Raw genomic sequence first — 16,960 nt, 5'->3', positions numbered from 1 at the left:
TTCTTCCGAGAACTTAAGAGTGATATATCACTCTTTATTTTGTGAAGTGAAATTGATTAGAGGAAACAATAAACATAATTCTTTAAGCATGAAACCCAATATATTTTGAATACTTGGCTGGGCTGCCATGGCGATCATCATACGTTTGTTCTCCAGAGACTGCTGGGCTGTGCCAAAGGCCTCCTGGTAAACAGTCCTCACAGTATTTTTTCTTATGGCAGAAGGAATTTTACACTTGGCCTTTATTTATTATTGTTTTGCTCTTACGTGGCAAAAATCCATCACCTTCCAGATACTGATACCTGTTTGCTGCTGTCTGATCATTGACAGAATGGGAAAATCAGCTAATTTACTGGTGTTATTTTTTTTAACATCCACCTAGAGGTTTTAACGATAGCCATGTTATTAAAAATTGGGTTAATTGAGCAATGCTTCTGAGCAGAGAATCGCGTATTAGATTTGACTGAGTTTCAAAGCCCACAGGAAGGTAACTCCCATATCTAAGTCTGTGGCACTTCAAACAATCTATTTCTAGATAGGCATCAGCATAATGGATGAGAAGACATTTTAGGGGAGTAGGTAAAACAGTCTTTAGAAGATAAACTTTATTTCATATCTTGCCTTTACTACTTACTAGCTGGGGACTGGAGACAAGTTACTTCATTGCTTTGAATTTCAGTTTTCTCACCTGTAAAAGAGATATAAAAGTACCTACCTGAGAGAATTTGTTGAATACATAGGCAAGGTAACTGACATGTTATAGGCTCATTATAAAGTGAGTTACATACACTCATTTCCTTCATGGGCACATGTAGATTTGAATCAAATATCTACCTCCTACCTACCCACAAAACAGCAAATAACAAATCAGAGCAGCATGAAAATTAGATAAGCCTTTTACTACCTTACGTATGGTCCTCAGATGAGCAGCATCAGTATTACCTGAGAGATTATTAGAAACACAGAATCTTGGGTTCATCTCCAGATCAGCTGAATCATAACCTGCATTTTAACAAGGTCTACAGGTGATTGTGTGCAAAGTTTGAGAAGCACTTAGATAGACCATGCCATTTCTCTCCTAACAGTTGATCCATTGTGCCATTGGCTATTCATTTCTTTTCACTATCCACCTGTTATTTTGGTGATGTTTGAGGGGATAGATACGCTCAAGGTATTCTCTCAGCATTTGTTTCCTTGGGGCAGATCAATGCATGCACACTTCCACACACATCAATGGAACATCCCTCAGCATAGGGCCTGGCACAAGTAGAGCCTCAATAAATGTTTATTGAGTGAAATAAAACAGCCAACAGTCAGACAAGTAGACTCTCCCATCTGTTCTGCAGACACACAGCAGCCCTAGAAGGGCCTGGAGAGAGATGTATGTGCTTGAGGTCTTTGCCAGGAGGCATTACCCATGCCTAGTGGGGAGGAGGGGTTTGTTCACTGCTGTTCTTGCCAGGAGATCTGCTGAGGTTGTGAAAGCCTGTCAAATGCGCACTGCCAGAACAAAGGACAGGGAGCTGCCTTTCTTCTTTCTTTTTCCCTGGCTGGCAAGGCTGGTGCCACAATGTTTTGGGAGCAGTTTTCTTTTGGTGATCGTCTTTCTTGCTCATAAAGGACAAAAGAGTAGGTACAATGGCAGTGCATCAGGGTCATGTTTTCCCACATGTGTGACTAACTGAGCTATGTCTCAAAATTTCTCTATTGGTTTCAAATTTCTAAATTGCTGGTTCATAGACAGGCATACGGTGTAGGGGAAAACCTGGGAGCTGATTACCCAGCAAAAGGTAAAATGGGCAGAGAGTTCGCTACTTCAGGCACTGTGAGAAACAGGAAACCGTAGACTCTTGAAGGTTTGGGAAATGAATTGTACTGCATGACCTTGGGTAAATCAAATATGGTACTTCCTTGATCTGTAAAGTTGAGATAAATACATTTAGAGCAAGTTTTGCCTTCCTATACCTGAGTATATTTCAGTGAAGTTCATACTAAGGTCCCTAGACCCTTGAGATCTGGAAACTGCCTCCTCAGTGAGCTGGCACTCCAACGCTCTTCTTCCTCCCTCCTGCCGAGGTCAGTCTCAGTATAATTGTCAAGTCGGGAGACTTCTCTTTGGAGCCATCCTACTTTACTGTCTGACTCTGTTTTAGTCTTGGAAATCTGGTGAACTCAGAATGACCAATGTCTTCCTCCTCAGCAAACCCTTCCTCCATCTTTGCTGCAGAATCTTTCGTTATATTCTAACTGATGATCAAAACTCTCATTTATCCAGCGTGGCTGATCCCAGATGGGAGTTAGGAGGAAAACAATCAGACTAACACACATACAAGAGTAAGATTTCCCCTAATCATTTTATGAAGATATCCCCATTCTAAGCTAGAAGGAATCTTTACTCATGGGAATTTGCAACAATCTGAGTGACATATTTAACATAGTATATGGCAGATTTTTGGGTAAAGGGGATATTGATCAGCATAATTGTTTGGGTAATACTAGCTTTGGTAACAGACAAATCCCCACATTTCAGTGGCTTAATAAAATTAGATTTTGTGTAATATGAAGGTAACAGTGGAATGATGGCATACCTGGAGTGGGGAGAAGCAGTAGGTCCATGTAGTCATTCAGGGACCCAGGCTGACAAAGACTTTGCCATCTTCCATGTGTGGTTTCCTAGATTACCCTGGGTATTTGCATCTAGTTGGTAAATGTGGCAAGAGAGAAAGAGGGTCATGCATGAGATATATTCATAGGGTGGAACTGGAGGAGGAATGTATGACTTCTATTCACCTTCCATTGTCAAAAACAGAATCACATGGTCATGGTTAATTGAAAAGGAGGTTGGGAAATGCAAACTATCTGAGTCCCCATCCATTCATCATTGCTGCTCTACACAAAGGAATTGTCCTGTTCCTTTTTACTCTTTCTCCTACAACTCCTCAGAGAAGTTTGACATTTCCTCTGCCTCTTGAGTCAATTTTCTGTATCAGGAAGCCCCACTCCACCCACCTGAAGAACAAAAATAGACTCTTGGCATGCCACATTTCTACAGTTGCCAACAATTAATCCAAACTCAATTTCCTGTATTTCACAAGGATCTCGTGAGAATTAATGAATTATTTTGGGTGATTATCCCTTTGATCATTGTCTTCATCTGGTGCTTTTACAGTTTACACATACAGGCACAGACTTATACAATACCTTGGTGAGAGGCAGAGAGCTTTTCATTATCTTACCTACCACAGGAGGAAGCTAAGATGCACACCGATTAAAGGCACATTCTGTCCAGTGCAACAAGGTCACTCTTGCATGCAATACCCTTTCCGTTATTACCATTAAAAAAAACAACAACAACAAAACCTAGAATTTTATGGAAAGAAAGATAAGACAAGCATGATGGTTTAATGTCTTATTTGTGTGCTGGCTCTGGAACCACCTTGTTAGGTGACTTTGGGCAAGTTAATTAGCTATTCTTGTTTCAATTCTCTGATCTGTAAAATGGGACTAATTATAAGTAGCTACCTCCTGAGTTGTCATGTGGAGTAAATAAGATAATGGATGTTAAATGTTTAAGACAATATCTGGAAAATAACCTGTGCTCTGTAAATATTAGCTACTACTTTTTTTTTTTTAATTGCAGGAGAATTGGTATCTAGTTCAAGGAATCCAAAGAAGAAATCACAGGGTGTGTGGCCTCGTTACTGGCAAAACTGAAGTGGAGGTAGAAAATGTGATGGCAGCATTACCTATTTGCAGAAGGGAATGCACTGCTTTTTAGTAAGCCACACAGGTAGGAATGCAACCTTCTTTCCCATGAGCTACAGCCACCCACTGTCCCTCAGTTCGGAGGGTATAGGAACTGTTACAAAGGCAGGGATTCTGCGGTCTGGTTGCAGGTGCTGACTGTGTCCAGATGTCCTTAGTGGATTGTGGTGGCTTTGCCTGAGTGACTTCTTCCCTGGGGAGAGCAAACCTTATGTTCCTCGAGCCAGTGCAAATTCTCCTTCACTGTCAGCAATAAAGCTTTCTGCTCTTGGTGTTAAAAGGAACTTGTTTTATCTACTTGACCAGTGAACCTGCATAGCTCTGAGGAAATGAACTTTCTTCTTGTTCTATGGTTAAATTAAAATAAATAAATAAATTAAATAAATAAATAAAAGGAGGAGTAGGGCATAGAATACAGGCTCAGAGGAGATTAAGCAGTTGTATTTTTACTCAGGATGCAGGTTTAACAACCTCTTAACAGTTCCTGTATGCAGTGCTCCTCAAACTTTATTGTGCAAGCAAACCACTAGGGCCTTTTAGTAAAATACGGAGCCCATGTTGGCAGGTCTGCAGTGGGGCCTGAGATTCTGCATTTCTAACAAGCTCTCACGTTACTTGGATGCTGCTAGTCCAGGACCACGCTTTTGAATAGCAAAAGCTTTTGAGAGCTTTTGGGAATACTACATTGCTTCATTGTTGGGTTTTGTTTTGTTTTGTTTTGTATTTTTGGAGAACAGGGAATGGATAAGGGAAGCCATTTTTCCCAGAATAGAAAGACTAGGACCCTCTAGAACAGTGGTTTACTAAGTGTGATCCCAGCAAGTCAGTATCTGCATCTCGTGGGAACACGTTAAGAATACAAAATGTTAGGGCCCTCCCCATACCTCCTCGATCAGCTAGTCCAAGCTTGGGACCCAGCAGCCTGTGTTTACAAGCCCTTCAGGTGATTCTCATATAGCTAAAGTTGGAGAACCATCACACTAGGGCAGCTGACTCTGGCTTTGAAAGGTCTGGTGATGATGTAACAGATCCTACAGAATGGCTCTGGCCTCCTGGAGCATGTCTCCTGGGCTCTTTCTGCTTATTTTCACTAGATTCCATGGGCCATTATGTCCTGGAGTGAAAGGATTGGGTGTGGAAGAAGAGTGTTCTTCAAAGTCTTAGCTTGTCATATGCATCTTTCCACCCTTGTTTCACTTTCTGTATGTGGGGACCACACAAAAACAAATGTGCCTTCAAAATAAAGCCTAGGAAACTGTTTCAGGGTGCAGTGATCCCTAAGAGGCTGTGAGTCTCAATTCTCCCCACTGAGAACTTTCTTTGGTTATGGTATTGGGATAAATAGGGTAACCAACTGTCCAGATTTGCCTGAGACTGAGAGGTTTCCCACAGCATGGACTTACACCAGGCCCCAGACGATCGGTCACCCTAATTGCAGTTTAGTGCTGTTCCAGCTTTAAAGTGTGAATTACCTGAGAGTCTTATTAAAATGCAAGCTCTGGTTCAGAAACTCTAGGTTGGAGCTGCATTTTCAACAATCCCCCGAGTGACACATGCTGCTGGTCTTAGACCATACTTTGAGTAGCAAGGCAGTGTGTCACTGCTGGAATACAAAAACTAGCCTATGTGCAAATAAATTGGGTGCCTCATAGCCACTTACACTGCAAATGGGCCGCTCAGCCCTGACATTCAAAAAGATTTTTTGGGCCATCTCCAAGGCTCTAGAATTGTGGATTTTGGCTTCAAATATTTAATGTCAATAAATATCTACCCTTTGGGCTATAGATATTTAGCTCAAACTCAAAAACTCTTTTTAAAAAATTGTTAATTACAAGGGCAGGTGACCCTGTTGACTCATGACTAGAACATTCTCAGGCCTATTGATTTCTCAGTTTGTGTTTGACTGCTACTTAATGCTTCTCCTTGTTTGGGCTGAGCATCTGCAAATTACCCGGGATGGTGTTTCTGTCACTTTTGGTCTTGTATCTGCCTCACAAGTGGTACATTTGTTCTTCGGTTTACAGCTCTGGTTGGCCACAGGGTTTCTTTGCTGTTTGCATGGTTTCTGCTTTTCAGCAGAATTTGCTTTATCCATATCCCTCTTTACTAATTGCAACACAGCAGCACATTCTATATCCCATCTGTTTCCATGATTGATTGTCTTTTACTTCAGGGTGTCCTAGAGAGTTACTTAAAAAAAATCAGACTTCAGTGTGACCTTTCAGATCATCATAAATTGTGTTTGTATCTAGGTATACCAGCCTGTACCTTACGACTACCCAAAACACAGAAATAATTCACTGATGTTGATGATGTGATTTCTCTTTATTTTCTACTCTGGACAGGCATGCACGGAGCTTTGTTGCCTTGTGACAACTACTTCATTCTGCTTATATCCCCCATAATCAGTTTTCCTGGCTACATGCCTTATCTGTTCATGGACAAAGTGGCCTGTGGCAGAGCTTAGTAATGGCTCTCATGAAGCTGCTGGTCATAGGAGTTCCTAATAATGTATAAAGTTGTCTATATAGTTAATTCTTATTATTCACAGTAGTTTTGGTCTAATACGACACCACAAACCCTGAATCAGAAAATTCTGAACAATTGCCTGTAGGGGAAATACAGGGTTAGGTTCTTGGTCTTCTGGTCACAACATTTTTGTCAACTGATCAATATATAACCTTGTTTTATGATTGTTTCTGTTCAAAGATGCCTTATCTAATATATATTGTTGATTCATTAACATTGAACTCTTGGCCAATAGCACTATAACTCATGCCTGAAGCTTACCTAACACGTGATTTCTCTGTAAGTAACATTGCAGCCTTCTTGCACTTAAGACTAATAGACGGCACTTTAAACTATTCTTGGGAGCCATTTTAAACAGTGAAATCAGCAAAAAGCACAACAACTGTGAAAATTGTGGCACTAAAAAGACCATGAAAGGGGCATTTGTTTATGGTATAAGAGCTGAAACAAGAAGGCAGTTGTCGCCTTATTTGGCCTAAGCTGATGTGTGTATAGGGTGACTCCAATTTTTTACAACTTTGCATGTATTCACAAATGACCTTGAAAGTGCTACAAGTCTTGATTTTGGGGTTACAAATAAATTTTATTGAGTAGGCAAATTCACAAATAGAGACTTCATGAGTAATGAAGATTGATTATATTGTTATATAACCATACTCTTTAAAAAAAATTTTTTTTTAATATAAGCATATTTGGTATACATATTAGTTTCAGATGTACAATCTAGTGATTCAACGTTTATATACCTTACAATTTAATCACCACATTAAGTCAAGTATAAGCATAATCTTGACAGTTGCTTTCTTTTGTCTGGAAAAGACAAGAATTCATAGACTTACTCTCACTTAGAGAAGTAAAAGCGTTTGCCTTCAGCTATTGAACAACTGCTGGAAGCATGTTGGTAGAGGTCTGCTTTTTAAATAAATGAAGGTACATCATCACTCGGGCCACACCTTCTCCAATACCAGTATCAAGAGCTCTCATTTTATGAACAAACATGACAGCAGGCTTTTGTTGGGTACAATGTACATGGCACTGAGGCCAGTGCTCGGGTCTCTGTGTTTTAAAGAGTTTGTAATCCCCATGAAAAAAATGAGGCTCAACTACAACATGGTGAACATTAAGTGTCTAATTGTACAGAAAATTTCAAAACCACCAATGGTTAACTAGTTTTTGTCTCCCATTAGACTACAAGTTCCACAACCAGGTTTTCTTTTGTTTGTTTGTTTGTTTTTAACAAGGTATTTCAGTGCCTAGACTATATTAGGGGTTCAAAAAGTACTTACTGAATGAATATGAAAGGATTTGAGCTGGTGTCTCAAGGCCTTACTTGGATCAGTTTTTCACACTCTAATAATAATTTCCATGAGCACTTCACAAATTTTTACTTCACAAATCGATTGATTATGTCTAAGACATATAGACTTTAGTTTTTGCACACTTTATCCTCCGACATCTTGTTATAAAAAGTTTCAAATATACAGAAAGATTAAAAGAATTTTACAGTGAATAGCCATATAGTCACTATCCATATTCCACAATTAACATTTTACTATCCTTACTTTATTATCTCTCTCTCTCTCTATTTCTTTACTTATTCATCAATCTATCTTATTCTTTTTTTTTAATTTATTTCAAAGTAAATTAAAGACATCAGTACCTTTCTCTCACAGATTTTTTTTTTTACCTATAAAATTATAGGGTTGAAAGATGTCTATTATCTCTTCAGGTGAAATTTCTATGGTTCTGTGAGTCCTTAATCCCTGGCTTAGTTTGGAGTGAATTAGAGTGTGGGACAAGTTAAGAATAACCCCCAAATTTTAAATCTTAGACCAAGAAAGCCCTATTGGAACCCAGCCACACCCATTCATTGATATAGTTTCTAAGGATGCTTTCATGCTACCACAGTAGAGCTGAGTAGCATGGCCTGCAAAACCCAAAATGTTTACTGTCTGGACATTTACAGAATAAATTTGTTGATCCTTGCTGTAAAGACATAGAAATTATAGTGTAAATTAGGAGGAGTCTAAAAATTAGAAGAATAGTAATTAAAAATCTAATGGTAGAGTTGGCAGAGAAGAAGGGGACAACCAAATAGAGAATTCAGATGTAAGTGTACTTCTAAATAAAACTCCTCTCTCTAAGTATGTTTTTTCCTATTTTTCATTTAACTGAAAAAGAGAAAAATGATAGTGATTCGAGGTATATCATCAGTCAGCTTTTACTAAAATCTGCTGTAACAAATGGACCTTCAATCTCTGTGGCTTTCAACACCAAATCTACTTTCCCTGCCTCGGTCACCTTGATTCTGTTCTATGTTGTCTTCACTCTGGACTCAAGTTGACAGAGCCTCCTCCATCTGGTTCATTGCCAGTCTTGTGATAATGGGGAGAGAGAGAGAGAGAAAGAAAGGGAGGAGGAGGAAGAGAGAGGGCAAGCCGTCAACTGACACTTAAAGCCTCTGCTTAAAAATGATACATATTACCTTTGCTTACATTTCATTAGGCAAAGCAAGTCATATAAGCAAATCTGGGTTTAACGGGATGGGGCTGTTTAATACTCCTGCTAGGAATGGAAGCAGATAAATGTGAATAACAGCTCACTCCTCCTCATAAGGGTAACAAGGTCAAGAGATTTTTGTTGTTGTTTAAGAGAGTGGCTATAGTATGTTTGGAGTCAGAGAGAAGAAACCTATGCAGAGAGGAGTGCTTTCTGGATGATAAATGTCCCTTGCTGTGATTCCTAGTAAGGGTAGATTTTCAGCTGGGTAATGTGAGGTTCTCAATCTGGTGGTTAGACCTGGTAGTCTATGCTAGCTGAAGTTAAAGATCTAGCACATAGGGAACACCTGGGAAGATTGTTAGATTGTTAAAATGCAGATTCTGATCAGTAGATCCGGAATGAGGCATAAATTCTGCATTTTTAACAAGTTCGCATGGAAGGCTGATATTGCCAGTCTGTGGATCATACTTTGAGCAACAACAATCTACATCACCAGATAGTCTAAAATAAAACAGGGAAATGAATATTCATTAGCAAACCATCTTGGTCAAATAGATAAATATTGAATCCAAAGGGAATAAAGGTAGGTACCCCTTCTGAAATGTAGAGCATTTCTAGTCAGTGTTTAGAGCATCTCCAAGGCAGAAAAGAGCAAGACTTTGAAGGAGTAGAATGCTCTTTTGAATGACAAGAACAGATCAGATGGAGTCATGATTGGTGGTAGAAGAATGGGCAGGTCAAGAGATAACAGCCAGAGAAAAGTGAGTTACAGATTTTGAGCTGAAGTGGTTCCATCCACTGACACTGGCCACCACCATTCTGCCAACAGCCTGTTTGTAATAGAATACAAGACAGATGAAGCATCAATATTCTTCAATCACAGACGGAATGCCAGAAACTGACAATAAATGTTTTTTGAGCACTCAGACATGAACAGCAGTTGTCAGAATTCACATCTTTAGATAGTAGCAAATGATTCAGTACAGTTAATAAAAACCATTCAGCAATTTCATTGCTATGAAATATGTTTCATTTGAGTTTTGATTGTCATAAATATCTTGCTAGTTAAATCCTGAATCAAAATTACAACTATGGGATTTGTCAGTTGAAGAGAAAATTTCAAAGTGAAATTATTCTCTAGAACTTCAGTATAGTTTCTACAAAGAAAAATCTGTAGTTATTCAAAGCAGTTGAATTTATTGTCCGTTGATTCCTCCTTTTGATGACATTAACAGAAGTGTCTTTGCCATGATTACTAAGATGAAGCCCATGCTTGTATTTTAAATATGTCTTGTCTTCTGCATAAATAAGTCTTATATTTGAGTTTTGTGCCACACACATTTGGTGTTGAATTCAGATCCTGCCACCTACTTGCTGGAATTCCATGGGTAAATGTTTAACTTTTCTGAGCCTTATTTCTTTATTTGTAAACTATGAATAATATCTCATTGAGTTAATAATGTGTTAACAATAACATATTTAAAGAACATTATACAGGGTAGACCCTCAATGAATGTTAAGTGCATTTTTATACTTGTGGTACAAATATAAATTTGAAATTACTCTTATTTCAACATTTAGAGTGAACCATGTATGGCTATAGTAGAAGAGATAGGCAATAACAAGCATTGGAGAGGATGTGGAGAAACTGGAACCCACATACATTGCTGGTGGAGTTGTAATAGGGTAAAACCACTTTGGAAAACAGTTTGCAATTTTCTTAAAATGTTAAACATAGATTTACCACATGACCCAGAAATTCTACACTAGGAATCTACCCAAGGGAAATGAAAATAAGTCCACACAAAGGCTTATACACAAATGTTCATAGCAGCATTATTCATAATAGCCGAAACAAAATAAATATCAGTGGACTCGTGAACAGATAAACAAATTGTAATATATCTGTACAATAAATATATTGTTTTTGCAATAAAAAGGAATTAAATACCTATATTTGCTATAGCATGGATGACCCTCAAAAACATGCTGAGTGAAAGAAGTCAGGCTCAGAAGACCAGATATTGAATGATTCCATTTAGATGGAATTTCCATAAAAGGCAAATCTATAGAGACAGAGAGATTAGTGTTGACTGGGGCTGATAGTTGTTAACTGAAAATGAGCTCACCGTTTTTCTTTGGGATAATGAAAATGTTCTAAAATTATATAGTACTGATAGCTACACAACTCTGTAAGTTTACCAAAAATCATTACATTATATACTTACATAGGTGAATCCCACAGCATGTAAATTATAACTCAGTAATGTGTTTTTTCGATGGAGTGGACCATGTTTATTTTTTTAAGATTTTGATTATTTCTCTGTAGATTCTCATTGCTATAAGAGGAAGACAATCAGTGAAATACTTTTTCACTTTTTGAAACGAGTTGGATTCTCCACCCTATCATGAATACGTCAGCATTCTTAATTCATAGGGCAGGCTGGGTTTTTCAGGACAGCCCTAAAACTAATGGCCTGCAGGCACTAGCTAGGGATACAACATCTGAAAACAATAGAAAGCCCAGTCAGTAAATGTAAATCAATAACACTGGCTGATGATTCCACATGAGTAAAAAGAGATTTGTAAGATGGAGTGTCTTCACTTTAGCCATTAAACTTCTCATTCACCAGTTCTTCATTAAATGCCTGTCTTAAACAGGCAATTGAATCTAAGATATCAGACATGTTTGAATTATGGAGATCAACTGCTTCATCGTTGGCCTTGGGCACAGGATAAAAGGAACCGAATTTAATATTCCCCAGAAAATGATGTAAGGAGAGATAATTGGCAGCACCTGGAAGATACTATCTTAGAACTGCCATATATGTGGTTATGGAAGCACAAGTACATTCAAGAAGACTCACCAAATCTCACTGTATTAAAATGCTATGGACCTCATTTAAGCATCAGATTTAAGAACTAAGTGTGTGTGTATGCGTGTGCGTGTGTGTGTATGTGTGTGCGTGCACGCTCTTGCTTGCTTGTGCATGTTAATTCTCTGGCCTTTTTGAAAACAGAAATTGCTTGACAGGTAGTTTGTAGGGCAGTTCTATCATAAATAAATAGAAAATGCCGGCACTTGCCTTGGACACTTCCTTTCTTTGGTAGGGATCTTACATTTTACAGTGGAGATGTAATCTAAATATACTCTCCCTCACACCCCCTCACGCCACCCCTGCAGATATCTGGGCTAATGCATGAATTCTCATAAGACTTTTTGGTTGGTGGTAAATGAACTGAAAAGTCGACAGGAATAGAAGGAGTCTCAAAACAACGACAACAACAAAAACAACTCTTTTTTTCTCAGTGTGTCATGCAAGGATCATTGGTGTCAGAATCGCCTTATGGGGATGGGGAGAGGGATCTGTTATTTAAAAATTAGAAACTTGAGTGACCATACTATGCCATGCTCTGTTGCTGGGGAAACAGTAAGTAAATGAGACAAAGATCCCTGCTTTATGGAGTATTTACTTAATTCTCCAAGCAGAAGCCTTGGACCAATAGCATCTCCTTTACTTGGATACTTAGTAGAAGTGTAAATTTCCAGGCCCCACAATGAACCTACTTAACAAATCAGAAACTTTAGGGATGCACTCTGACAATGCAAATGTTAACAAGCCCTCTAGTTGTTGATGCATGATAGTGTTTGAGAAGTGTTCTTCTAGGGCAGAGTTTTTCAACCTCTGCACTGTTGACATTTTGGGCTAGATAATTCTTTGTTGTGGGGGGCTGTCTGTGCATTGTAGGATCTTTAGTAGCATTCCTGGCTTCTGCTTCCAGAGATGCCAAGTAGCTCCTTAACCCCAGTTGTGACAATAAAAAATATCTCCAGGTATTGTGAACTGTTCCCTGGAGGACGAAATCATCCCAGGTAAAAACAGTTGCCCTAGGGCAAGGCTTTTCAAAATGGTCTGCTGACCAGCACCTTTAGCATCATGTAAGTCAAATCTCTGGGGTGGTATCTGTGTTTTAACAAGTCCTTTTGGGAAGAGACAGGCAAGAAACAATTAAATGTATATAAACACATGTAAATCACTCAGAATGATTAGTGTGTTACACATAGATGGAGTGTCTTCACTTTCTCCATTAAACTTCACACTTTGGAGGACTAGAGAAGACAGGAAAGGAAGACAGCGTGCTCCGGGGAGGGGAGGGTTGTGAATTTTTAATAATATGGTCTTTGAAGATCTCACCGAGAAGGTGATATGTGATCAAAGACTGAAGGAATGAGTCAAGAGATAATGGAGAAGAATGTTTCAGGCATAGAGAAAAGAAAAAGTAAAGGTCCTGGGACGAGATTGTATCTAGTAGGTTCAGAGAACTTTAAGTAGCACAGGATGGCAGAGTGGAGGGATCTAAGAGGAAAGTAGTTGGAAAGAGTTGAGAACAATAATGATTGAATGAATGAACTTACCTGTTTTTGGACTTGATTTCTGTATGTACTGGCTATGTGCCTTTTACTATATTCTGTAGTCTTTTTGGACCTCATTTTCTCTTCTGTAAAGCAGGATTAATACTTGTCCCCTATAGGTCTGTTCTGAGAAATAAAATGCTCTAATGATGGTAAACTTTTGAGAGGGAATAGTATAACTTATTTTTCTAAACTTTCATTGCTTAACATACTACATTGCCAATAGTACATAATCAATAAATATTATATGTATTATAAACAAACAAAATAAAACCCAGAGAAATTTAGACCTACATATCAGAATCTCTGTGATAATGATAATCTGCACTTATAACAAGTTTCCCCAAGTAATTCTTGAATACGAACACCATTTTGAGAATTTTCATTCTTCTCATATATTTGTATCCTGGTTTCCATTTAATTGTTTGAAATGCCCTAGCAATGGACTTTTTCAGGTATGAAAATTAAATGAGGGTCCAAGGCCTTCTCAAGGAGAGGCCAGGTTTTAGGCCTTCTATGGCCTGCTCAGGGGGTTATACTAAGGGGCTCGTAACTTCATGGAAAGGCTTCCTGAGCTGAACATTCAGGAGACTATTCAGAGGACTAATTCTTTTTTGACTTGCTCAAGCCAATCAATAATATTAAAAAATAGATCCACTTCATGCGTAATGAAAGTAACTCTGAGGTAGACAAATTGTGGGGTGCACCATGATATCCTTGAGATTGGCTAAAGCCATCCAAGGCAAAAGATTCCTTGTACCTAATTTTCTAAGTTTGTTGTTTGTTTGTTTTTGCATTGTACTCAACTCACATCTCCCTGATGAGTTCCCTATGCCATTATGCTTTGGTAGCTTAATATGATAACCTTGAAATTTGGCAGCTTCTTCCCTCCTAAATGTTTGGTATTTGGGCCATTTTCAGTCTTTAAAAGTAAACCGTTCTTCAACATGTTATTCTTTGGTTATTTTGTTCAACCTTATTTGCCTTAGGGAGGCTCAGAGATTAAATTTTACCAATTCTGGAAGCTGTGACAATTTGAACTGCTAGGTTTTTCTGCCTTAATCTCCCCCATGTGAGTTCAAGGGGTCAGACATAGTCTAAGGCAACACTTAAGGAGACTATCTTGAGAAAGCAATTGGATTAGTTGGTTTGAATCCCTTTCTTTTTTTCCCCCTACACATTGAAATGGTGGGGTGAGAGAGTGTCAAGATGAGTTTTAAACTGATTTATTTGCTAGAGAAAATACACCAAAGCTGAAGAGAAAATGCATTCTCATTATTTAGTTGCTGAGCTGTGCCTGATAGTTCATGCTAATGGCCAAGAGTGGAACTGAAAGTACCCAAACAGTTTTCGTTCAGTTAATTCACTTATATATTGTATGTATTATAAATTAGTTACACTAATCAGTAAGATATATACACCAACAAGTTACGGAAGTTAAAAAATCAAGGATGTTGCAGTTTATTTTGTATCATAACTGGACTGTCATTACTTTTAATAACCTCTGACTGCAGGCCCATGCAACATGTAGATAGCACACCTCACATTTCATAGATTGGAGAACCGAGGATTAAAGGTATTTTGGTCTTTTTCAGAGCTTTTAAGAACTTTTACTTTCCAAAATTAGGCAAAACGTAGTCACAAAATATTTTCCCCACTACTTGTTCAGCAAGAAGCATTTTGAATTAAAGTTGCTCCTAGATTTATCAGAGAAAGTACAGGATGCCCAGACAGATATGAATTTCAGATAATCAACATTTACATTTTTCGTTTACAGATATTCCATGCACTATTTTGGACATCCTTATATATGGGAAACAATTATGCTAAAAATATATTTGTTGTTTATCTGAAATTCAAATTCCACTGGATGTTCTGTATTTTTATTTGTTAAATTTGGGAATCCTAGTTGCTTCTCTTTGGACTAATGCAATTGAATTCAGGAATATCCAGTTGTGATCATTAAACCTCAATCTAAAAGAATCTTGGAGATGAGTTATTTAGCTTCTCTATAAGACAGAAATTAAGAAAACTGAATTATATGCTCTGAGTAAAAGACAATTTAGAAGGTAAGAATTTATTTGCTGTGGAAAACTAGAATTAGAAGCCCTTGTCATATTTCCCAAGATGGTTGAGGCAATAATTAGAGATATTTCTCAGAAGACCCTAGGATGTATTTTATCATGAAAAAAAAAAATGAAAAAAACTAGAAGACCACAACATGTCTCTGTTTTTTCTTTAACTCTTCATGGGTCTGAATCATAGCAGAACTTCTATTGAATCTGCTTTCAATTTGCTATTGGGTCAAAGGTCCATCCCAGTGGTAGATGCACCATTATAATTAATGTATGTCACTTTTGTGAGTTGTTTTTGCATATTAAAGTACCATAGCTCTCACCCGAGCCACATTAATACAAAGCTTAGCACAAAGAAGCTTCACTCTATCACTTGGTTTTCTAGCTCTCGATGGTTACAGCTTCAGTGATGTTCCAGGTTGGTTCAAGAATTAACAAACAAGCTTAGTAGTTCCTTCTCATTGTAAGAAGAATAAACATGGCACATCATGGAAGGAGATATTGTGAAGAAGCAGGCAAAGACTCTGAATAATCAAATTCACTATAAATTTATTTTCCTGCATTGTGTTGTTTAAGATAGCTAACTGAATATAATGTCTATTGCAGGATCATGAGTATCACCATAAAGAGATCGTCGCCCATCTTTCTCATCTAGAGAATTGTTCTCGAGACCTGCAGACAGGGGGTATGTTTAGATTTACTCTTTTTAAGCTCTTGATACTCTTATTAGAAGCTATGTTGAGCAATTCCATTTGTAAATGGCCCTATCTGGATGTCAGAATATTTATTCCAGTTAATCAGTTTGGTCCATGGCACTAGTTTCTTGCCAGGAAGAGCTCAGAGAAAGGAATTGATGTTGCTGTCCTGTTTTATAGTTAAGTATCTATCTCCTGAAACAAGGTGGTTCTGGGGGTTGGACAGTTTGAATCTGTTTGGGGTGGGGAAGTGAGTTGCTACTGATAAAGTGAGGATGGATGGATGGGACGGGTGGGATTTTTGTCTTAGAGCTTTGTGACGTAAGAAAAAAGTTCATATTTCAACTCTTGTGCCAATGCAATAGTTACATATTAGCATGACTTTAACCATCCTGTTATGGTCCCCACCTACAAGTTAAACAGAATGTTCTAAAGCAGTTCTCTCACTTGAGAGGATTTTGGTTTCAAACCACTGTATTCTGGCAATTCTAAACGAGGTTTAGAATTCTAAATCTTTCTGGTTTAGCATGTCCTACAAAATCCGAAATTCAGCTGTTATCGGTATGCTTTGCTAAATCGTTAAGGTTTCCCAGGGTGAAATATGCAGATGTTAACATCTGAAACATGTGCCTTACATGCTCTGTGTTGGGAGTGGGAGATTCAGTTTAGATCAGATGTTTGCAAACGTTTCTGTTAAGGACCAGGTAGTAAATATTTTATGCTTTGTGGGCCATACAGTTTCTGTCATAATTACTCTATTCTGCCATTGCAGCAGTAAAGCAGCCCTATACAATATATAAAGGAATGACTATGGTGTGTTCCAATAAAACTTTATTTATGGACACTGAAATATGAAGTGTAGAATTTTACATGTCACAAGTTTTTTTCCCCTAACTAAAAGGCTAGGAATAAAAAAAATACTGGATTTGGCTTGCAAGTTGTAGTTTGTTAGCCCCTGCATTAGATTAATAAAACAAGGC

General features: G+C 38.1%; 1 long non-coding RNA gene across 1 annotated transcript in view; it reads left to right on the top strand.

The window, feature by feature from the left end:
* LOC120581647 (uncharacterized) overlaps nucleotides 1-16,960 on the top strand; it is a 190,147-nt gene that overhangs the window by 11,527 nt on the left and 161,660 nt on the right. Inside the window, exon 2 of the long non-coding RNA XR_005647361.1 lies at nucleotides 15,892-15,970. This is a non-coding gene — a long non-coding RNA (uncharacterized LOC120581647). The remainder of the gene's footprint in view (nucleotides 1-15,891; nucleotides 15,971-16,960) is intronic.

The sequence above is a fragment of the Pteropus medius genome, unplaced genomic scaffold, assembly GCF_902729225.1.
Source record: "Pteropus medius unplaced genomic scaffold, Ma_sr-lr_union100, whole genome shotgun sequence".
NCBI lineage: Eukaryota > Metazoa > Chordata > Mammalia > Chiroptera > Pteropodidae > Pteropus > Pteropus medius.
Note: the sequence above shows the minus strand (reverse complement) of the source record. Positions and strands in the feature narration are given on the sequence as shown.